At 36.5% G+C, this 25,041-nt stretch overlaps 1 protein-coding gene across 6 annotated transcripts in view; it reads right to left on the reverse strand.

Annotated features, from left to right (window-relative positions):
• LOC131191618 (SAM and SH3 domain-containing protein 1-like) overlaps positions 1 to 25,041 on the reverse strand; it is a 702,583-nt gene that overhangs the window by 118,530 nt on the left and 559,012 nt on the right. The window lies entirely within an intron of this gene.

Consider the following 25,041-nt stretch of genomic DNA (forward strand, 5'->3'; position numbering starts at 1 on the left):
TTTTGGTAACAATCAGCCTGAAGTAACACTTATAGTTCTAGTGTTATTGCTTTGTTGCACTAAGGCAGCCTTTAGGGAACTGGTGTGTTGAGATTTCAGACACAGAATTTACATCCAGAATGGTAGCAAAATTCTTTCAACAGACTTGGAAGACATCTGGTTGTGGATGATTGTGCTAAACATGGATATAAATATCTCTGTTGATCTCCCCCCAAAGGCACCCAATTAAAAAAAAACCAAAAAACTTAGAGGTAAAACGCAACAATATTTCCTGATTGCAAAAAAACTTTCCAGAATTCAGAATTGGGGACAGCAGAGATTATAATAAGGCCTTCAAGTCCAATCATATGTACAGTGTAGAAATCCACATTAGACTATTTCTGACCAATATCTGTCTGACTTTTGTTTGAAAACATTTAGTAAAGTGCATTTTGCAACATTCCTTGCTAATTAATTTTATTGCCCAATGGCACTTACTTTCTGGAAGTTTTTTTTTTTTTTAATTTAAAATTTCTGTAACTCAAACCCATTATTCTGTACCCTGCACACTATTGTAGGGAGGGAAAAAAAATTACTTTTCTAATTGGTAATGGAATTCTCTATTTTTCATCCCAAGTCTACCTAAGAAATACTCAGTCTACCATTGTTGGGGACTTTTATTTATTAAACGTATTTCTATCATGCCACAATCAAAAAGATACTCGATGTTTCATTTTCTAATAGATGTCTCTAGAATTAACTTCAGAACTTCTGAATGGTCATGACCTGACTTTGCAATCAGAATTCAGTTCTAATTTACCAACAATCTGATGAATAACACTGTAGATAATTTATTTATAAGCATTTCCTCATTAGTTCAATTGTTGCTTGGACTAAGGGAATAAAAACACTAACCTCCTAAACTTCAGCAGGTAAAGAAAATAAAAATGCAGATTGAAAAAGCCTATCCTTCAAAAGTGTACCCAGAAAATACAGACAGGTTATGGACCAATGGTGGGTTGCTACGGTTCACCCTGGATTGGGCGAACCAGTAGTGGCAGCGCCAGGAGGCTCCGCCCACCCAACTGGACGTCTCTGCGCATGCGCAGAAGTGGCATGCACATGTCCACGAGCAAACTGGTAGCGATGGGATTTAAAACCCACTACTGTTGTGGACTATATGAAATATTTCACATATTTAGCTCTAGCTATTTCTAGATAAACATAGAAAGACGGGTATTTCTATTGCTAATTGAGATGTAATAGATACTGCGTGGCAGGCCATTGCAACCATCAACCATTTATCTACAGAACTTCAATGTAATTAGAAGAGGCAGCCATGAAGAATTATGCAGTAATGCACATGTAACATCTTTTATTTGGGTGCCATGGCTAGGACAAAGGACATAGCTGTTTGCTTCAGCGAAATTATCCCACAAGCTTCATGTTACTGAAGAGCTGCAGAGACTAGTTCATCATCAGAAACAATTTCCCTTGATCCCAGGTCTTAACAGAAACATAATGTCCAACGTAACTGATATACTTAAAGGTATATAATGGTCTACTTTTTCTCCAATTTGGCTCTTATTGGTCATGTTGGGATTACTGCTACCAGGTTTTTCAGCCAATATTGCTGGCTGCCTAAAAATTCAAGCAGTTTTCATCTGGCATGGGAGATTGTCAGATGGTCAAAGAATGGAATTACCTATTTAAAGCATCTGCCCATTTTTTAGTAGCCGTATTTCACTTGTTCTTTCTGAGTAATCAGGTTAACTTGGCAATAATTCCAGGAACCCTCGAACTTCCCATCATTTTTCTGAAGTAATCTGACATTCAGAATATAAAACTTTCCCACCTTTCTCCCCAATCTCTTGCCCCTTAAAGATTTTTTGCAGTAGGAACAAGCAGGAATCCTGGTTGAGGATGGAGAATTCTGTCACTTTTGTCACTCCCTTTGATCACCCAAAAGAAGTACAGGTAGTTCTCGACTTATGACCACAATTGAGCCCAAAATTTCAGTTGCTAAGTGAGTTTTGCTCTACTTTACGATCTTTCCTGTCACAGTTAAGTGAATCACTGCAGTTGTTAAGGAATTTATTTATTTATTTACTTAATTACCAGTAGTTTAATAATAAGTTTTCTTAAATTATTTTGCCATCCATCTCGCCGCGAGGCAATCACTTTACTCAGCCCTTCCTGGTATAAATGTTGGAAAAATGTTCCTCCTTCTTTTATAGTTTATTTAGTATCATTTATATTGATTCGATGGCTGCTCCCTGGCTGGTCCGCCTGCGCTCTCAAGTAAAAAGCTTTACTTACTTTTGCTGTAGGACACGACCATGCACAAAGCTGCCAGTGGACTAGCTATTTCATTATGGCTGGAATTTTAGTTCATATTCATTCTGTGGTATGTGACTTTGGTGAAACTTCCATATAACAATAACAAAAAAGTCATAAAATACAAATCCAATTACAGAAAGTGCAAGATGCTCATATGTTTACAGGGTATCTCATTTTATGACTTCAGTGTACCTCTTGATTTTTATTTTTCTAGTTTCAAGGTTCACCGGTTTTGCTAATAACCTGGCCTTCAACTACATGGAAAAATTGTCTCTATAATATTAAGCAAGACTGAGTATGGCTTTAGGTATACTGTGATTATTTTATTATTTTAACCATGTCTGTAAGCACTGAAGCACATTTTTCTTTTAATTCTTGGTTGTGTACCGCATCAAAGACTTTCAAATGTCACTTTCAAAGTCCTGGTCAATAATGTCAGAAAAGCTATCTTAAAAAATAACAAACAAGCCAAAATGGTAGCAATTAGAGAAGCATGAATGTTCTCATTACATAGCAAATGAATTGGCAGCTGCTTAGACAAAGAGACATTGTTGTTTCATACATTCTGCACAAACTACGCTACAAATATTTTAAAATAAGCCACGTTTGAAAAGAACTGTTATCAGACTAGGAATGGAAATAAATTACTCCTTTCTATATATGTTTCTTTGATCCCATTGTGACAACAATTTATTCACACTGTGATTCAATACACATTTTGGCAACTTTACAGTCCTAGTCAAATTCTAGTCAGAACTAGTCAGATTCTATAGGCGTATATGTATATTTATGGGAAATGTAGTTAAGTATGATACAAATAATATATTACTGTTTTCCAGACAGGAACACTTTAATATAATCAGTATTTTATTTATTTATTACATTTATATGCCCACATCTCAAACACATGAATTATTATACAAAATATTAGTTATGATTGATAAATTAATCACATTAAATGCCACCTTCAATTGGCCCTCCAAGGGATTTTGAAGATAATCAGACATGTAAAATTTATGGGCCAACAAGGTTCAATAAGAACCCAATCTCAGGTCAGTGATTTTTGCAACAGCTTTATTACAAGTGAAGAGGAATATTTTCACTGGATACTTTCTCCAATCCCAAAGGTCCTTTTTCAAGAGGCAACTGGACTTCCTGGTTTTTCTTTGAAGATGTTTCGCTTCTCATCCAAGAAGCTTCTTCAGGTTCTTCAGAGCTGAAGAAGCTTCTTGGATGAAAAGTGAAACGTCTTCAAAGAAAAACCAGAAAGTCCAGTTGCCTCTTGAAAAGGCACCTTTGGGACAACCATGACCTGGATAACTGAGAATCTCCATATTTTCTCCCATATTATTTATTTATTAAATTTATATGCTGCCCATCTTGTTCTCCAACATGATTCTGAAAGTTTTGATACAGTACAACCATTAATCTTTAAAGTAGTCTCAAAATGACAGCATTCATCCAATATGCCTCTGCAATCTGAATAAAGTTCAGCTGGAGCATCTCTCCATTTAGGGAATGAAACTAGAAATACACTTAAACTTCAATTTAATCGTTTGTTTGTGATGAAGTTTCAGTTAAGTCAAAATTTTGTTAAGTGCTATAAATTAATCCTTTTTTTTCTTTTTTAACTTTTCTTTTTTTTTAATCAATATATAAAATACAAAGAAAAATAAAAATAGTAAATTAAGGGAAGGAAAAATTAAGGAGGAAAGAAAATATGAGGTACAGGGGAAGAAAAAAAAGGTGTTAACTTCTGACTCTTTTTAGCATAGTATAAAATAAGATTACAACTTTTTACTTTTACACATTAGTATAACTAGCCACTTTTATAACAACAAAACTATCTAACTGGCAAAACCAAAGTCAAAGTTTCATTTTCTTTCATCATAAGATCAAAATCCAGAAGTGATATCCAAATAAAAAAGATATATTATCCTCTTTGAATAGGACAATCAATTTAACCATTACTGCTTTATATTCCTTGCTGCTGAAATACTATGTATTTCTATTTGCACTTAATAATCTTTATAAACTATTACCATTTATATTAACAAAATTGACTGTATTCTTTAAGATTCTTTAACCTTAAAGGGAAAAATATTTTTTCATCCATTTTAAAGCGCTAAGCTTCTCTTGAAAACATTTCTAAAATTAAAACATTCTAATATTTTATTTTATTTTTTTATTTTTCAAATTTATATACCGCCCTATCTCCCTAAGGACTCAGGGCGGTTCACAGGCAGTTAAAATACATATAAATACAAATTAAAAAACAACAATTAAAAAACTTATTCTATTGCCTAATTTAAAAACAATATAAATAATAAAAAACCCCTTAAAACCAATAACTTTAAAGTCTAATCCAGTCCCGCGCAGATGAATAAGTGCGTTTTAAGCTCGCGACGAAAGGTTCGGAGGTCCGGAAGTTGACGAAGTCCTGGGGGGAGTTCGTTCCAGAGGGTGGGAGCCCCCACAGAGAAGGCCCTTCCCCTGGGTGTCGCCAGACGGCACTGCCTAGCTGACGGCACCCTGAGGAGTCCCTCTCTGTGGGAGCGCACGGGTCGGTGAGAGGTATTTGGAAGCAGTAGGCGGTCCCGTAAATAATACATCTTTTAATACATCTTAATTTTAATGTTAATACATCTTTTTTTAAACTATCTCTTAGCATACATATTTTAAAGTTCACTTTCAGACCAATAAAATTCCAACTAATTCCAATTAACTCATTAAATTTAGATCACTCCCTCTAAATTAACCTCATAGAATAATTTTTTCTTCTTGTATACAGCTTTTTTAAAACTCTAGATTTTTCTTTAACTTTGTCTTAACATAGATATTTTCAAATACACTTTCAATAGGTATTTAAAAAACTTTAGGAATTACTTATGCATTATAAAGGAAAAAATACATTTTCAATTAGATTAAAACTTTCTTTCAATTACATATATTAAGCTGATGAAAATCCACCCTAAATTAATCCTAATTATATCAATCGCATGGACTCTTCAGAAATAATGAATTTTATTTGAAAGTGAGGTCTGAATTATCTATTTTATCAAAGTCACCTGGAAGTTTTACTGAATAGAAAAATTGGCTGTATCCTGAGGAAGCATAGAAACTCCAGCACTTATTATTACTGCATAGTGGAAGATACTACTTCAAAAGTTTCTGAGAATTAAAAACTCTGTGTTTAATTCCTACCCAAGCTTAGTTAATTTCATTCCTTTAGTAACATATTTGGGCAAGTTTTATTTTATTTTGAGCTTACTGCCAGCCTGACCTTACTTAATTTTTCTACTGTTCTTTCACTTGTATTTAAAGTTGAAATAAAGCTACTTGATAGTACTTTTTACACACGTAAAGTGAAATAGGTGTCCAGGAGAAAAAGTTGACAAATGTTCATTTACCAACAAATGTTCTATTCGTAAGTATATATAGCCTTGTGAGCACACATTGGCATAATTCCTCTTATGACAGTCAAATGCACCCTTAATTTGCATAATCTGGCATCACACCACATACATTCTGCAAATTAAGCTTTTGCAGAAATGCCACATCATGAATTACGCCCAAAACCTAGTGTTTGGGTGTGCATAGGGTTATACATATAATCCCAAAATGAAAGACAAGGCTTCCAGGCAAACAAATATCCCACTGTTTTGTAGATGGTGGGTGAATTGAGGATGTGAAGCTGCACAAATAGAGAAAAGCAATATTGCATGTTTCTGCCCGGGCCTTACATTAGTACCAATTGTACTATCTTGCATTATGTCTTATTTTGAGAACACTGTAGAGTTTTTATACATTTGTAATCTGGTTTTCTTTCTTTCAATTCTTTCATCCATTCATTTCATAGCAAGACGAACTAACTTGAATCAAGAAACTCCCCACATGTAAGCACCATAGTACTGGGAATTAGCTCTTTACTGTCTTAGCCAGGCACACAATAACTATTTTATTCTGAACTGTAATACTAAGGTGACCAACTTTTTTACAATGAGAAAAAGGACACAAATAATATTTATTTTTATCATGTTGTGTCGTGTTTCGGTAAGAAGTAAACAAAGCCACTTGCGCGCGGCACACTCTCTCAAAACAATTCTCCTGTGCGGAGCATATGCGTCTCATAATCGCATCTCTCCGCACTGTACTGAGCCTTGACGAATGGTCATGTCAAATACAAATACGTCACATCACACGCAACAGATCGGCTCGGCATCGATCGAATATGGAGATTTACAGATTAGTCTTCAAATACCGAAAAGGAGGACATGTAGGAGGACACTTTTCAAGAGAGGACAGAACTTATAAAAGAAGGACTGTCCTCCCTAAAGGAGGATGATTGGTCACTTTAGTAATACAGTTACTAGGATGTTCAAGTTCATTTAATTAAACCAAGTCCAATTACACTCCTGTGGGCTTTAAACTGTGCATACCGATTTAGATACTATATAAATGTATATCTTCTAAGTACTGGGGACTACACCGAGCTTCATGTTTTTATCAATTACGGGTGCCAGCCTGTTAACAAAAGCTTTATCTCTTGCCAGTTTTACGAGCCTTTGAACTATTGGATGTGCTATGTTTATGTCCATATTGCCTCATCTGTGCCAAAATACTCCTTGATGAAGCAAAACAGCCTGCTTTCTCAAATAAATAGGATTTAACATCTCACTCTACTTGCCAACAGAAAGCCATTTTATAATGGCTGGTTCTAAAAAAATATGCTACACAGTGGCCCTAACTCACTTAAAGTTTTAATTGGATTGCTATGGTCAACGAAGTGATAGACAAGCATACAAATACATTTATGAGCCCTCAGGAGATAGCGCTCTGTACTGTATTTTCCCTGATCACCCAAACCAGCAACATGGCATTCTTTACCCCAATCTTCCTACTCAAGTTCTATTCCAACCTTTCAACTTTCAGAAACCTCTAGATGTGTCTGACTATTAAAGTCTCATCATCTGCAGCCAATGGACCTATTCAATACATGTAGCAAGTACCGGGTTTGAAAAGGCCAGTGAACCATTGATCACCCTCAGTTTAACACCAACCTTCAGAGCAGCTCTTTTTGAAAGCTTTGCTAAGTACATATCTGCAATGAACCATAAATATATTGCTGGAAATAGCAAGGGGAATTCAATAATCTTGAGTTCGTTTGTTGGTAAATAGGGCCCCACTCTCCCAAACCTATCAGTAACTGAGTTTCCCACAGCATGTTGACAAGGGCCATTGAAACCCCAGCTCATGTCCTTTTTCATTGTACCCTCTAGAAGATGTCCCAGACTGGTTTTATAATTTCTTACCTTATAAAGTATCTGGGAAATTCTGATTTCTTTTATATACTGCTGTTACTATTGGATCAGTATAATATGGTTTCTTTGAACATGGCTAAATACAGCAGGGGGTTGAATAGAAGACTTCTAAGGTCCTTTTCCAACTCTGTTATTCTGTTAATAACAGCTACTGTCTGTAAAATTAGGCAGGCTTTGCACACCCATCAACTATCTCAATATTATCTATCTTAATTGCAATACAACATTGTTCTGCTTTGTTTTATTTTAATATTTTAATTATTTTTCTGGTCTATGACCATAACAGAAAGCTAACTTAAATCACTTAATTAAGAGCCGAGGTGGTGTAGTGGTTAGAGTGCAGTACTGCAGGCTACTTGAGCTGACTGCTAGCTGCAGTTCAGCAGATCAAATCTCTCCAGCTCAAGGTTGACTCAGCCTTCCATCCCTCCAAGGTGGATAAAATGAGGACCAGATTGTTGGGGGCCATATGCTGATTCTGTAAACCGCTTAGAGAGGGCTGTAAAAGCACTATGAAGTGGTATATAAGTCTAAGTGCCATTGCTATTGCTAACTTCCCTCAGCCAATGGCAGCAGAACACCAGCGGTATCTGGCACTAGACATGGGGTGAAAAGAGGAAGCAGTGTGAGACCACTGCTCACTGGACAGGTCTTCAAATGGGATGTGAATATGGTAAATGGATAGCTGTAAATAGATATGCATTCATATATTTTGGGCTACATTGTAAGAACATACCCACCTTCAATTTTAAAGAGGTTTTTTGTTTAAGAAACATCACAAAAAAGATAAAAAAGATCTTTGGATCAAATAGATCAACTTCACACTGTGCAGCTATAAAGACCTCCATTTGATTCGAAGCCGTATGTAAAATATAAATAAATGACTATTGTTTTTAAATCATGCATTAAACTAATCCATGATTTAAAATAAGTTGTTGAACAAACATCCATGGCTTGATTTAGAATAATATGAAGCCATAAATCATGGTTTAAAAGACACAATGGTTATGTTCAGACAATACTAGGCTGAAATCAAATAAACTACACTACTTCTTAGGGCAAAGAATATATGTCATTATAGTGGCTTATAAATAGATTTAAAATGAAATCACAGGTTGGTCAGAAACTGATGACATCTTCTGTTTATTCTTTTCACTGTGGCAAGGTAGGTAGAAACTGAGAAATTGTTTTTATTTTTTCAAGAATATTCACCAGCGTAGGAGTTATTACAATGCTGCCTGTTATTAGTGCTATTAATATTTTGATTGCATTCCATTTCTAATATAAAAACCAGCCTTAAAAAAAGGATATTCAAAGGCAATACAGAAGTATTTCCAAAAAATAAATTAAAAAAAAATACTGATTTGGAAGTATTTGTGTTCAACGCAAATTACTTTCATTTTTAAAAGTTAGCTGATTCTGGTAAGTGATAGCTAATATTCTTCCCACAACCCCAGTCTAAAATAATTCTATACAATTTCATAATGATCCCAGTTTAATATAGGCTGAAAGATGGCTGTAGATGGTTAAAGATTTGATTGTCAATGCAAAAGCAGGGAGCCTCCTTTGAACCTGAATAGATGGGTCAGGCTGACAGCTGAACCAGTAATCTAGTGCCCTGGTATGTACATCTGTCATTCAAACTGCAAAGGCAGGCAAAAAAGAAACTTGCAGCACAGCTGAGGGACCTACTGTGGATTCTTTTATTATGCTTATTACAATTACATCTGTATTGTTTATTTATGGAACTAATTCTTCAATCTGTGGAAGAGATTATCACAAATGCAAGGATCTCAAATATGGGCTCATATTTGGAATGCAGACATGGACAATTACATTTATGTCAAGGGGATAATATTTCAGACCCAGCATTTTGAACTATATTCAAGAGCTTGGAATCTGGACTAAGAGCACATTCATATAAATATGACTTCTAGAATTTTTCTGCATACTTAATCTTTCAAGGTTTGTAGTTAAGCAAAATTCAAGTGTCCTGTTTTCTAATGGTACTCACTCTCAACATTTGTTTTGAGACATTTATAAAGCAACTGTATGCCTTCGATGAAAATAGAATGTTTAATCTATGAAAGTGTGCCACAAATATCCAAGTTTACTCAACATTCCTATCAGAACAAAAGAAAAATAACTACTCCAAATCCAAGAAATTAAACCAAATAGATATAAACTCAATCTGGACCAAGCATTATATTCTGGAAATATAGTTCATGCTCCTAATTGTACTAAAAATATTTAGCTTTAAAGTACAAGCTTTTAAAAGCTAATTTGTTCAGACTGAAATATGTTTTAATATATTTTTGAAAATTGTAATTTTTTTCATTATTGAGTGGGTCTGAAATGTGTTTTTTTAATATCATTCTTTCCTTTCATCAGACACTTCTGTCATTCTGGCTTGTTAAAATCTTATACCCAGCTGTTTCTAGAGTATTCAGACAAACAAATTAAGGTACATGAATCTCAGAAACACTTTGACCTGCAGGAACCCTCCTCAGATCTTCTACTTCTTTCCAACAGCGATTGTTTGTGATGAGGTACATGCATAGATATATGCATGAAATTTGATTGAAACAGGCATAGTTTTTTCCAGTTTTCCTTACTTTTAATTCACTTGAAAGGCAACAATAAATAATTTCAGCCAATCTTTGTCAGAAAGTCAAGCAGTATCACTTTACCAGCTTCAAGTCTTACTGTTTTGCATTCTTTTGTAAACATTTCCAGTTCCTGATAGTCTGAGCCAAGCAAGCATTTTCTGCTCTCTGGCCTGTAGTCTCAGAGCAAGTGGAGTTCTGAGCATATATTAGCCAATCAAGCTAACATACATCTGTGCCCAACTTATGCATACCTCCCCCCCCCCTTTTTTTTTTTTGCTAAATACTAGAACTATTCCTATCTAGATTTAAGAACAGGGTTTAAAGAACTTAGTGACACATTTTCCATCTCTCTCAATCATAACGATTAGATGCTGGCCTGGATCTTTGATATCTGTTTATTATCTGACAAGTAAAGCTTTGATCTTTGTTTCATCAGTCTTCTGGCATACCTCCATGCCTTCTGCATTGGCATGATAGATCCAAAACTGCCTTTCCTTTTTTGTGTGTCGCTTCTTCTTGATCCCATCCTTAAAAATTTCATAGACTTCACCCTACTCAGGAATAGTTGAGTCTTCAGAAGGACAAAAACTGCTCAATCCATTTTAGGATCACTAACCATTCTTTCGCTTAATTAAGATATATAAGCTACCTTCAACAGCTATAAGAGCCACATACTTTCTAGTCCCGTGATGGTGAATTTATGGCACGCGTGTCACAGGTGGCATGCTGTGCCCTCTCTGTGGGCACGTAAGCCATCATCCAGTTCAGCTGTGCCGCACTTGCACACGTGCCTCCTGGGTCTCTTGTTGGGTCTCTGCCGCGCATGCGCGGGGGAGTGTACATGCATGCACAGCAGCAGGGCACATGCGGGGGGGCACACATTCGTGGGGGGTGGGGGCATGTGGGAGCCACCATTTGCATGTGGGAGTGTGTGGGGGCATGCGGGGGGTGCACATGGACGGGGGCAGGGCGCATGGGGGGGTTGCACATGCATGCATGGGGCGGGGTGCATGCACAGGAACGGGGCGCACATTGCATTTTAGAAGTTTGGGTGCTCTTTGGGCTCTTGGTCCATAAAAGGTTAGCCATCACTGTTCTAGCCACTCTTTTTTTATAGTATAGGTAGCGTCATAAACACTGTGTCCAATGAGAATCTAAAGAAATCTTGAATTCCCAATTCTTTTATCAGAAAGCATAGCAATAACATGCTACTATAGACATTGTTCTGATGTCTGCAAGAATGCATTGATATATTTATCCAATGGAACATTAGGTGTATTAAGAGATTTATAGAATACTTTATATCACTTTTTATTCACACACAAGACATTTTTATTGCACACAAAACTTAGTAATATCTGCCACAATTTAATTAATAATTATATAGGCATACTTTTCCACTTTCTGCTTTTCACACGTTTCTCCCTTTCCATGTATGTATATATACTGCACATGCAATTCTTAGTATCCTTTCTTTAGCATCAATGAATCAATCAGCTGTGTCCTCTTTCTGAATCTTTACTCCACTGTTATACTAAAGCCCATCTCTCCAACAAGAAACAAACATTATTCTTTGTTCTTCAGTTAAGCATGCTCTTTTTCATAAGTTGGCTTCCCTAAAGGTAAAGGTAAAGGTTCCCCTCGCACATGTGTGCTAGTCATTCCTGACTCTAGGGGGCGGTGCTCATCTCCATTTCAAAGCCGAAGAGCCAGCACTGTCCGAATACGTCTTCGTGGTCATATGGCTGGCTTGACTAAATGCTAAAGGCACATGGAACATTGTTACCTTCCCACCAAAGGTGGTCCCTATTTTTCTACTTGCATTTTTTATGTGCTTTCAAACTGCTAGGTTGGCAGAAGCTGGGACAAGTACCGGAAACTCATCCCGTTATGTGGCACTAGGGATTCGAACAGTGAACTGCTGATCTTTCGATCGACAAGCTCAACATCTTAGCCACTGAGCCACTGAGTCCCTTATTTGCTGAAACCCTTATTAAATACTTTAAAAGTTTGAAGATCTGAATCTAGATACTTCAGTTTTACTACATGGAATGTTTTTTTCCCCCAAACTTGTTTCTCTAAGGAAAAAATAAATAAATTCTGAGACTTATACTTTAGCCCAGATCCTAAAATTAGTTCACTAGTATGAATAAACATTTTTCCTGTTTTACTTTCAAGGAAAAAACTCTCAAGTACTTCAGTCTGTAAACTGATTAGTCTTTAGTCTTTTTCAATCTCAGCAACTTTAAAATGTGTGGATTTCAACTCCCAGAACTGAGATTGAGAAACATATGTAAAGTACCTATGATTAATTCTGAGTATATTTGCAGTTTTAATTTAAATTATGTGTATAATTAAAATTTCATAAATGATATATGGTTATGAATGATTGTATAATACATTTCTTGTCCTTACAATAATAAACTTACATCCAATCCTCACCGTGCACAGTAATCTATGCTGCACACAATAGAATTAAAAATATTCTTAGTGCTCAATTGTACTACATTGGTTTTGCTTTCTTTCCCCCAACATTTCTCAGAATGATTTTTTTCTAGATTAAACTAGAAAAGTACAAAAGTTTTGCTTCGCTTCTACAATGTTTTTAGTTTTCTACTCCTATATAAATTAATAAGCAAAGAACTTGAGGACCGTAATAGAGCTATGAAAGATCACAGGTTCTGATCTTGGGGGGAAATTGACAACTAATCTTAAAAAAAAAAAGCTGTAATCATTATACAGTTTTCCTTTCATGTTTTGCCCTTACTGTAGAGTAATTTACAATTGCCACAAGCACCAAGTAACTTCTAGAGAAGCCTATAAATGGCATAAAGACATTATTAGGCTCCTACTATTCAGATATATACTACTGAATATGAAACATAATTACTGATAAAAGATACAGTGCATTCAGAAAGTATTCAGACCCCCTTCATTTTCGTCAATTTTGTTATGCTGCAGCCTCATTCTACAGTTGTTGAAATTCATTTTTTTTCATTAATCTACATTTAGTATCCCGTATTGGTAAAGTGAAAACACAATTTTAGAAATGTTTGTAAATTTATTAAAAAGAAAAAACTGAAATATCACATTGGCATAAGTATTCAGACTCTTCATTCAGTACTTTGTTGAAGCACCTTTGACAGCAATTAAAGCCTTGAGTCTTTTTGGGTATGATGCCACAAGCTCTGCACATCTGGATTGGGAGATTTTCTTCCATTCTTCCTTCCTCTCAAGCTCAGTCAGGTTGGATAGCGACTGTCAGTGGACAGCCATTTTCAAATCCCTCCAGAAATGTTCAATGGGTTCAAGTCAAGGCTCTGGCTGGGCCACTCTAGGACATTCCCAGAGTTGCCCCTAAGCCACTCCTGTATTGTCTTGGTTATGTGCTTAGGATCGTTGTCATGTTGGAAAATGAACCTTCGGCCCAGTCTGAGGACCAGAGTGCTGTGGAACAGGTTTTCATTGAGGATATCCCTGTACTTTCCTCCATTCAGCTTTCCCTCAACCCTGACCAGTCTCTATTGCTGAAAAACAGCTGCACGGCATGATACTGCCACCACCATGCTTCACTGTTGGGATGATATTGGGCAGATGATGAGTGGTGCCTTGTTTCCTTCAGATATAATATTTAGAATTTAGGCCAAATAATTCAATCTTGGTTTCATCAGACAAGAGAACCTTGTTCCTCAGTCTGAGAGTTCTTCAGATGCTTTTTTGCATACTCCAAGCAGGCTTTCATCTGTTTTGCACTGAGGAGCGGTTTCTGTCTAGCCATTCTGCCATAAAGCCCAGATCAGTGGAGGGCTGCAGTGATGGTTATCCTTTTGGTACTGTGTCCCATTTCCATACAGGATCTCTGGAGCTCAGTCAGAGTGACCATCATCTTGGTCACTAAGGCCCTTCTCCCCTGATTGCTCACTTTGACTGGGCGACCAGCTCTTGGAAAAGTCCTGGTTGTGCCAAACTTCTTCCATTTGAGAATTATGGAGGCCACTGTGTTCCATTCCAGTGAAGTAGAAATTTTATTGTAGCCTGTTCCAGATCTGTGCCTTGCAATAATCCTGTTCTGCAGGCAGTTCCTTTGACTTCATGGCTTTTTCTCTCGTCCAGTATGCATTGTCAGCTATGAGATCTATAGAGAGGTGTGCACCTTTCTAAATCAGGTCCAATCAATTTAATTTACCACAGGTGGGCTCCAATCAAGGTGTAGAAATCTATCAGCAGTGATCTGCTGTAATTTTGTTGTACTAGGTGAAATGACAATAAAGTAAACAACACAAGTGATCTGAGCTAAATTTCAAGTGTTGTTGCAAAGAGTCTGAATATTTATGTCAATGTGATATCTGAGTTTTTCCTTTTTAATAAATTTACAGACATTTCTAAAATTCTGTTTTCACTTTGTCATTATAGGGTACTGAGTGCAGATGACTGGTAAAAAAATGAATTTCAACAACTGTAGAATTGGGCTGCAGCATAACAAAATTGGCAAAAGTGAAGGCGGTCTGAATGCACTGTATGTCTATGGATAGTAACATGCAAGAATTACTTGATGTGTCGAGCTGAAAGATGATATAATGGAAAGAGCTTAGCAGAGAGAGATTTTATGTATTTCTGCTTTTTAGGAGACATTTGTTGCTACCAGATATCAACTTAATTTCAAGTGGCACTTTCTGCTTTCAAGCTGTTCTGTACAAAAGAAACTTGAAAATAGCTAGATGTGATAACAGTGGGTAGCAATGCAGTTTAATTATTCTGGCAGCAGGTTTCTACATAGGTAAGATCATCAACATAGAAACAAGAGAAAGAAATTAGTAAGGTTTCAACAGTGTCGTTGGATAATGTTAGAGTAGTGTACACAATTAAAAGGAGAGTAGTTGCGTGCCTTTGCAAGTGTGCTTGCTTTCTGTTGGCACTGCTGCACAAAGAAACTAATTTTTTGGCCTTCCCTGACATAATTTTACCATTCTGTAGAATTATCAAATAATAAACTTTTATATTTAATGTTGATATTTAATATCTAGAATGTTACTTTTTCCATAAAATTTATAGCAACCAGATTATTTTTCTAACATTTATATGTGAAAAATATTTTACGCCATACATAAAACTATGTTCTCCATACAGTAAATCTTTTTAACAGCCAAACTAGAACCAATTGAAACAACAACTATTTTGTTCTTCTTTTAAAACTGCAGTTAACTACATAGTCAGCTTTTCGGGGAAGGGGGCAATTGGAAAACATAAAACAGACTATTATCAAAGACTGAGATTGTTAAGCCTAAATGACAAGAGAGGTATTTGATGAAGGCATTTTTATTACGCAATATGAGTCTAAAGGAAACCCCTGTGTACAAAAGTTATCTCATTCTGCTGCCTACCTCAATAAAGAGATTAGTAGAGCCTTGAAAATAAGTGTTACAGAGGAGGTCATAAAATAAGTGCTTATCTCTTTTTCTTAGCCAAGGAAGCCAAATTGTCTGAAGACGCTTCTGTGGTCATGTGGTTGGCATGACTGTACGCCGAGATGCACAGAATAACTGTTGGCAATTTATTTCTTTAAAAGCAGCAAAATTTTGCTACACAGTGTGTATGTCTCACCCGCATACGGTTGCCAACAGTTAATGATGTCAGAGGATCATTTTGTTTGTTTTATAAAATGTATTTTTGTTGCCCAAGGACTAAAATGACCAAAGTTTAAGTTCTGTACTTCTAAACCTTCTTTGGTTCACCTCAGATGATCAGTCAAGCATCTAAATGTAAAGCTGGATGAACAGGAGTAGATGCAATCTGTATACAGTACTAAGAAACAAAAGTGAAAATGCTGTAAGCTCTAAAGGAAAAAGGAAAAACAGGTGAAACCCATCCAGAGCCCTCATCCCTGACCTCCAGGAATGACCTTTTAGGAATAAAAGGAGCTTAAAAGAAAAAGGGAACTCAAAATCTTGCCATGTATGTATAGAATGCCAAAATATTTGTGTTTTGTAAAAAGCACCTGATGTAGAACAAGAAGCAATGGGTGAAAACTAATCAAGGAGAGAAGCAACTTAGAACTAAGGAGAAATTTTCTGATGGTTAGAACAATTAATACGTGGAACAACTTACCTGCAGAAGTTGTGAATGCTCCAACACTGAAAATTTTTAAGAAGATGTTGGATAACTCTTTGTCTGAAGTGGTATAGGGTTTCCTGACTGGGTAGGAGGTTAGATTAGAAGATCTCCAAGGTCCCTTCCAACTGTTATTCTATTCTATTCTATTCTATTCTATTCTATTCTATTCTATTCTATTCTATTCTATTCTATTCTATTCTATTCTCTAATTTTCCCTATTAAAAACCACACTTTTGTGGAAAAGCCAGGAGGAAGTAGACAACAAAAAAATTATGTTTTTTTATAAGCAGTCATTAAGTTTAGTGATAAACATTTCAGCATTAGGATCCCCAAATTTAAAGAGAGTACTGGCCATTTATGAGGTTCTAATTGCAAAAAAATATGATTTTACACTTAAAAATCTAATTCAAAGATATAAGACAATAAACCCCAATCTAGAAACTCAACCAGCACTCAGGAGCTAGCAAGAGGCCAGTCAAAGGAAGGCTCAGACAGACAATTTGTTTCTATTACAGATACAATTAGCCCAAGTAATGTCAACTATCAGTAACTGAGGAATCTTGCAATCCAGCCTACTCTAATGTAAAATCCTCAAAGTTTGGACTCTCTATTTCTTACTCCCATTTTTATGCAGTCACCAACTTCTTGCTAGACATTTATCAGCCTTGTATAAGAGAGACACCTGCATCATATTTTGAGAATACTCCTATCTAGTCTCTTCCTTTTTGTTTCTGGCCTTGGCAGCTTTAATGTTTACAAACATAAAGCTTTCCAATCAAATTACTTTCCCTGGTGGCCTCCCTATTGTTTACTTATTATTCAAGTATAGTAAAGTAATGGTTTGCAAAGTTTGTGACTTTACTTTTACTCCAAGGCATTCAGTCTTGAATTCAAGGGTAAAGAAATGGTAGCTTAATTGATACAAATGTTAATTCTTCTGAGAATACGTTCATGCTATTGATTTAAAAAAAAACCCAATTCACCATTCAAATATTTTCCAGGATCTGTCATTAACATCCATAAAGAAGTTGATTCTGACAAAAAAACAATGTTGGTCTTTTCAGACAAAAAAGTCTTATTCTTAAAATTTTTGAAAAGACACACATGCCATTTTACTTATATCAATAAGGTTGTTTCAGGTTCATATATATCAAAGGTGTGCACATACTTAATTATTTAGTTTTCTATGCTGTTCTAATTCACTAAATGCTGACTATCTTACAATTCCTATAATGTGTATGTATAGTAGCCAACAAAAGTGTAGGCAACCCTGGTCAACCATCAAAATGAACAGTAGTTAACAAAATACAACCTCTTTTTACAAAGTTGAATGTGCTCTTTATATGCGGTGTTTCACCATTTCAAAATAAGAATATTAATTTCAGTGGGTTTAATGTTGCATTTTTTAACTGCAAAGTTGTTAATAATGCATAAAAAAGACAACTTTCTCATTAGGTTTGCAATTAATTAGGAGACAATTCCACAGTTGAATGTGTCTCCTCTAACCTCTATAACCTCTAGGCTATGATTCAACAATACTTTCAATAGCCACTGGCTCCTCTAAGCAGCTGTCTGAACATTAGAAAATAAAGATAATTTACTTTTCCAAAGCCAGGGAAAGTTATTTAAAATGACAACTACAAATATCTAAATACTTCCAGCTAGATTTCCAACTAGTACTTTCAACTTTGGGAAAGATTGTTAAGAAACAAACATAACTTGAAACTGCTGAAATCAAGTCAATATCTAGAAGAATAAAGGTAGTCTTTGACTTACAACACTTTATTTTGTGACCTTTGAAGTTACGACACTGAAAACAGTGACTTATGATCGTTTTTCACACTTCCAACTGTTGCATCATCCCCATGAGCACATGATCAAAATTCAGACACCTGACACTGAGTCATATTTATGACAGTTGCAGTGATCCGGAATCACCTTTTGTGACCTTCTGGCAAGCAAAATCAATGGGGAAGCCAGATTCACTTAACAACCATATTACTTACTTAACAACTGGAGTGATTCACTTAACAACTGTGGCAAGAAAAGTTGGAAAATGGGACAAAACTCATTTAACAATTGCCTTGCTTAGCCACATAATTTTTGGGCTCAATTGTGGTCATTAATCGAGGACTACCTGCATGGGAAAAGAAATCTCCCTGGATTCCCATATCTACAACAAAAATATCTGCATATATCTATAGAGTAGAACCCACAGTTCACTATAAACAACCTGCTGGGAATTTTAGGTGATAGTGGAGTAGTTTTCTGCAGGCTGAACAGCACTGCTTATACAACCATAGTTTCCAACTTTGTCACAAAAATAATAATCAAAAATGTGAAAAAGGAAGCCTAGATGAAACTTAAATTTGTGGAACCAAAAGATTGGAATGGTGAAACAAAAACTGAATGGTTTAGTCACAGTTGCATAAGATATATTTGGAGATAAGGACACCTTTCCAACCATGAAAGCCTAGGGCTTCCTCTAATACGTTTTGGAACTATATAGCAGCCAGTAACCCAGGAAATATTGTATAGGGCAGTAATGGCTTACCTTTTTGCCATCGCGAGCCAGAAGGCGGGGGGGTTCACGCGCACATGCCCACACTCATAATTCTATGTGTGCGCACGACTCCCCCTCCCCCCTGCTCCAGGCACGCGATGGCCCTGTAAACCTGTTTTTCTCTCTCACCTGACTCCAGAGCCTCTCTATGAGTCTGGGGAGGGTGAAAACGGCCTCCCCCACCCCCGGATGATTTCCAGAGGCCAGAAATAGCCTGTTTGCCAACTTCCAGTTGGACAGAAAGTGACTTTTTTGCTGCCCCCAGCCTCCAGAGACTCCTAGAGGTAGGAAACAGCCCGTTTTCCTACTTCTAGTGGACCCAGAAGGCCCGAAAATCAGCTGGCCAGTGCATGTGCGTTGGAGTTGAGCTCGTGTGCCCACTGATATGGCTATGCGTCCCATCTGTGGCACGCGTGCCATAGGTTCGCCATCATGGGTATAGAGGGAAGGATGAATGGTTTCAATTAACATCTCCTACCAGCTAATATCATCAGGAATGAAACTGATGCTGAAAAATGGCTGATATTTTTCAACATGACAATGATTAGAAGTGTATTTTGAAATCAACCATGAAAAACTACAGAAAGGAAATATTTTGGAATAGCCTTCACGTTCCTTGGACATGTTTATTATTGAAAATTGGTGGAGAGAACTCCAACCTACAGAAGTGAAAGAGGGTTTTGCGAGGAAGACAGTGAGAATTCCAAAAACAAAATAAAGTCTTGGCCAACTCTAGGAACCAGTTGGAGCTGTTATTTCTGACAAATGAAGTATTGCAAAGTGCTGACTGAGCATTCAAATGTTTGCACCTGCTGTATTCACTTGATTCTTATTTTGATTCTGTAAACAAGTGCACTTAAGTACTAAGTACACATTCATACAGTATGTGAAGAAAGATGTACAGGCATATTGTGTTTTATTGCACATCACAGTTATTGCATTTCTTTACAAGACCCTTCTCCAGCACTCGCTGCATGCTCAGAAGATGAATAGCATTTTTAGCAATAAAGTATTTTTAACTGAGGTACATACATTGTTTTTTAGACATAATGCTTTTTCACACTTGAAGAGAACTACAGTATATGTATAAACAGAAAATTTATATGTCTTACCAAACAAAAAAACTCATGTAACTAGCTTTATTGTGATATTTGCTTTATTGTGATGGTCTGAATAGAACCTACAGTATCTCTGAGACATACCTGCATGTTTAACTTTCTATTACTGAAAGATTCTGTTAATTGAAACAGGCAGTTTGATTAGCAAGATTAGCAACTTTTGAATGAAACAGTAAACTGATGTTGTTCATCTTTACAGTGATGAACTGCGGTTAAATATTGTTAGCAATCATCAATATGCATTTAAATGTACTTTTCATTGGTTAATATATTCACAACAGAAAATAATATATCCAAACACCTCATTCTCCAAAACAGAATTTAAATTTTAAAATAAAATTTGGAAAAATATAAAATTTGCAGATTATTTAAAAATTATGTATTTCTGGATGCTCAAATATAAATATTTTATTTTAAATATGTTTTTATAATGAAGGTTGGGCAAATTTATAAATATTTAACAGCTAAAGGGATTTTTTTTTGTCTAGTACTTCTACATGGTTTGATGCTGTCCCAATGTTTGATAAAAAGGGTTTTTCCCCCCCTAGGAAAATAATAAAAAAGGAAAGATAAATATATTGTTCCCTCCTGAGATTACTAGAATTTTTTCAAATAACCAAGTGACAAAATAGTATATGACCCTCCATATTTTATTAAATTCTGTTAAATTACATAATAGTCTATTTTTAAAAGTTATAGTGTTGAGGTTTAATATTTTTAATTAAACTAGACATTATTTTTCTATATTTTTTTCTATAACGTATCTTTTCATTTATGTATAATTGCAAGTGTGCAAAAAACTGAATGTTTTCAATTATAATAATATAAGTTTGAAGTATGTGAATTGAAGGTATACTCATTTTGATATAATTATTTTGAGATGTAATCAGGGGTGGGCTTCAAAAATTTTAGCAAGGGTTGCTGGGTGGGGGTGGCCATGGTGGGCGTGGACTAGTCGGGTTCCTGCACCACGGCGGGAGGGGGCTTTCTTCAAGCCTCTGGGATGGCGAAAAAGGCCTCCCCAGGCTCTGGAGGCCCCCTAGAGCCCATTTCCGACCTTCCCAAACTTCTGGTAGGCCCACTGTTTGCCCTCCCTGAGCCTCTGTGTGTGAGGGGTGGGCGGGGCCAGCCAGGAATGGAATTTGAGGGTTCTCCGTACTGCACAGAATCTTAGCTAGAATCCCAGCAGTCCATCCCTGGATATAATTGATAGGTTTGCTGAATTATTTATTATTTGAAAGACTTCATTTAACGTAATAGTGGTCTCCTAAATATTTCTGAATATTTCTTTCTAAGATTGTGCACAAAATAAAAATAAAAATTTCTTCATTAGTGCTAAACCGTTACAGTATTATAAAACAGCCTACTTTATATTGTACACATGTGGACATATACACACCACAACTACAAAGTGTAATTAGTGTAACACTATGGAAAAAGGGGTTTTGAACTCAATGAATACTGTTGCCCTAATTAAGAACTGGGAAAGCCACTCTTACATGCTAAGATTGTAGTGCAGTGAATAGTGTAGAAATGTTTCCTAAGGTTAATTAGAAAGAACAAGTAACATGGCAGGATAGTCATTTCCAGTTCAGCAAATACAATTATTTCCTGAAGTGTTTGTTAGTTGTTGTAGGAGTGGCATCAGAGTAATTTTTTCAATCAAGCTCTGATAAGTGCACATCATAACTATGGTGTGAGTTGGATATGGCCTCCTTTCATCAGCACAATGGAATAATTGACCAATTATTATTATTACACAATAAAAAGAATTATTAGAAAGAAGACAAGCCAGTTGTGGCAGAATCTGACCCAGCAACAATCCAGTTTAGTAGGATTTTATTTAAATAAAAAAGCTTGAGAAACATGTCAGGAGACAAATTAACTCTTATGAAATTCCAAGGAAACTAGTAAATAAAGTATATGTACAGTGAATTATTCTGATAATAAATACTGTATTTCAAGGCAGGAACACATTATTCAGATTGGAGTGAGACCATGATATCATTTCCTAAAAAAACAATAGTATAACCTTTTTTTCCTGCAACTCTGATTTCTGAAATGTTCCCAACCCATTTTTGTTTACTGGCAGTGACTTCCCGTAGAGATAAGATTTTTTTTTAAATGTATGGCTTCAAGAACCTGATTATCTAACATCACAAGCTATACAATTAAAATTCTCATTCCATAACTCCAGAGTATATGTGCAGTTTACTTTGGCTTCTGTCTTGCAAGGAAGCTGAACAGGCCAAATTGCCATTGGGGAAAAAAAACCCCAACATTTTATTCTCAAATGTTATATCTTCAAAAATAAAGACCCCCTTTTTCATAATCATATAATATATGTATTATAATCTACATATAAATTTCCACAGTCTCAAAATACCTGAAGTAGAAAATGACACTATCAATAAGAGTACAACAATTTAATGATAGCAATATCCCAGTCTTGGCTGTTTCTGAAGGTTTTCAAACATAATTAAATATATACAAATCTACTGAAAACTATCTTTGTTTTTCAAAGATCCAGTGTGCCTATGAAATAAATGATTGTTTTTGATGTCTAAAACACTGATTTGCTCAAATAATGCCAACATTCTACCACCAACAATTGACTCGTTTACATTAGACCAAAAAAATTTTGGTTTCTAGATATTAATGGTACATAAGACTAGATGTCATGACTGTAGGGATACATGTGTCACATAAGCACCCACTTTTGTGGGCTCTGAGCAAGATCCTTTTTGTTCACTTTTTCAGGGGTTTGGGGTCTTTGGGTGGCAAAATGATTGCCTTAAACCCTGTAGAGCTGAAGGCTCATTTAATCCCTTAATGCAGGGATGTCAAACTGGATTTCTTCGTGGGCTGGATCAGCATTGTAGTTTTCTGTTGGCTGGAGGGGAGGGGAAGACGGGGGAGATGGGATGGATGCCTCCTGCAACACTTTGCTGGACAAAATGGGGCATGTGGGGGGAGGGTGCATGTGCCCACCCCCGTGTGTTTTAGCTGTCAGAGGCACCGCGGGCTGGTCCAGACTGGCCCTGCAGGCCAGATTTAAGCACCCTGTGGGCTGGATTCGGCCTGCGGGCCTTGAGTTTGACACCCTTGCCTTAATGCCTCCTCCTAAAATTGAATGTCAGTTCTCCCAATTTTGAAGGACAGGCCTTGCCATGCCATACAATGCCCGGCAGAGTCCTCAATCTGAGAAAAAGTGTGCACACGCAACCTAAAGGCCAGTCCATCCATAATACCCTCTGCTGTAATCCATTCCTGCATGGTTATTTGTCTCTGAAGACAGAGATGCAATCACCTGTTACATTAGTGGGGATAGCAACTGAGGGACTGCTGTTGCATTCTTTTTGTCAGCCTGGAAGCTCTTACAGATGTGGGTCATAGCATTCATTCCTCAAGTTAAAAATATTTCAGCCTGGATATTCAGTTATTCCTTCACTATGACCCTAGAATCATCCACACCACTGATTCTTCAATCTGAATTCCCAGCTATAGGTCACAATCTCACTGCAGCAACTCTACTACAAAGTTGGCAAACTTTATTTAATATACCTAGTTTAAAGTTTGTCTCACCCAGTTTAACTCACCCTGAACATTCCCCTCCATTCAATGCATTATTGAAATGTGTCAAAAATACATTCGAAGGAAGCCCTTAGCAAACTCTACTTTTATTTTTTTTAAAAAAAGGGAGGGGGAGCAAGCAAATTCCAATCTAGTGCACATAGCTCATTATATTAATTAATGTCCAAAGGATGTAATATTAAAAGCTTTCCTACTTTCACTTTCTACTTTCCTAGTATCAAATGATAAGGAAATATGCCTGTTAGCAAAAGTTCTATTAAACTGACACTCAGCATAGGGGAGAGAAGAACACAATTAATACATATTGCTTTTTGAAATTAGCTTTTAAAGTTATTAATAACTGTGCAACTAATTGATATTTCTAGACAAACATCAGATAGTTTAAGTGATAAGCCTGAAGGCTATTACATCTCTTGCTGCCTTCCCTGCCATAGGCATATTTAAACATATCAAACAACACGTTTTAAAAGAGAAATCACATTGCCAGATTCTAATATACTAAAACTTTGCTGATTTTTCCCCTCTTAATTTGCCTAAAGAAATTCAGAAAAAGAAAAGAAAGGGTAGAGAAAAGAAATGGCTTGGGGTTTTGTAGAACTATTTATTTCAAAATTAAATATCAGGTGCTCTCAAATCGAATCATTGACTCCTGATGGTTGCATTGACTTAAAAATATTTTGAAATAAATAAACTGGGGGTTGGTTGCTTCCAATCTCTAGGGAGCATTGCTGATAATTCAGAGTGGTGGGGTCACAAGAATAAACAATGGGCACTGTGTAGGGAAAAAAACACCTGATTGTGCTTTAGATTAGAACAAAAATGTATCATTTGTGTTCAAAAGTCAACAACCCTATCCTCTGATCTTAGCTTGCCATTCAGTGGTTAGAAGTTGAAGAGTTAAGTATTCCATCAGTCAGCTCTCCCCCTACTTTGCAACTGGTGTGGCTATAATGCTTAAACTAATTAAATTCAGGGCATGCATAGTGTAGCTGAACATTTCAGATCCACCGCAGCTATTGAATTATTGAACCTCAGGGGAGGGAGGAAGAGATCGGCAACATGAAAGCAACATGTTGAGCTTCCCTCGCACTCCGTAATCAAGAGCTTTACGAAGACCCGATGAATCATTCTATGAACACCCACCCACCCACCCCCACTTTTCTTTTTAATGCTGGCGCAAAGTCGAAACGTGCGCACATTCAGCCCATACCTTTGAAACCCACCCAAAACTGTCCCTTCCGCTGCAGCACAAGAAAAAGCGGGGAATTCGGGAGCCCAAAACAAAACAAAACAAAACAAATCGCCAGGATTTCCTACCCCGCCCGACACTTTCCTGGGCGGGTTGCGCAAGCCAAGCGGGATCAGGATGGCCATGAAGCAGCATCGGCGTGCAAAGCCAAGAGGTG

This window comes from Ahaetulla prasina, chromosome 1 (assembly GCF_028640845.1).
Source record: "Ahaetulla prasina isolate Xishuangbanna chromosome 1, ASM2864084v1, whole genome shotgun sequence".
Lineage (NCBI taxonomy): Eukaryota > Metazoa > Chordata > Lepidosauria > Squamata > Colubridae > Ahaetulla > Ahaetulla prasina.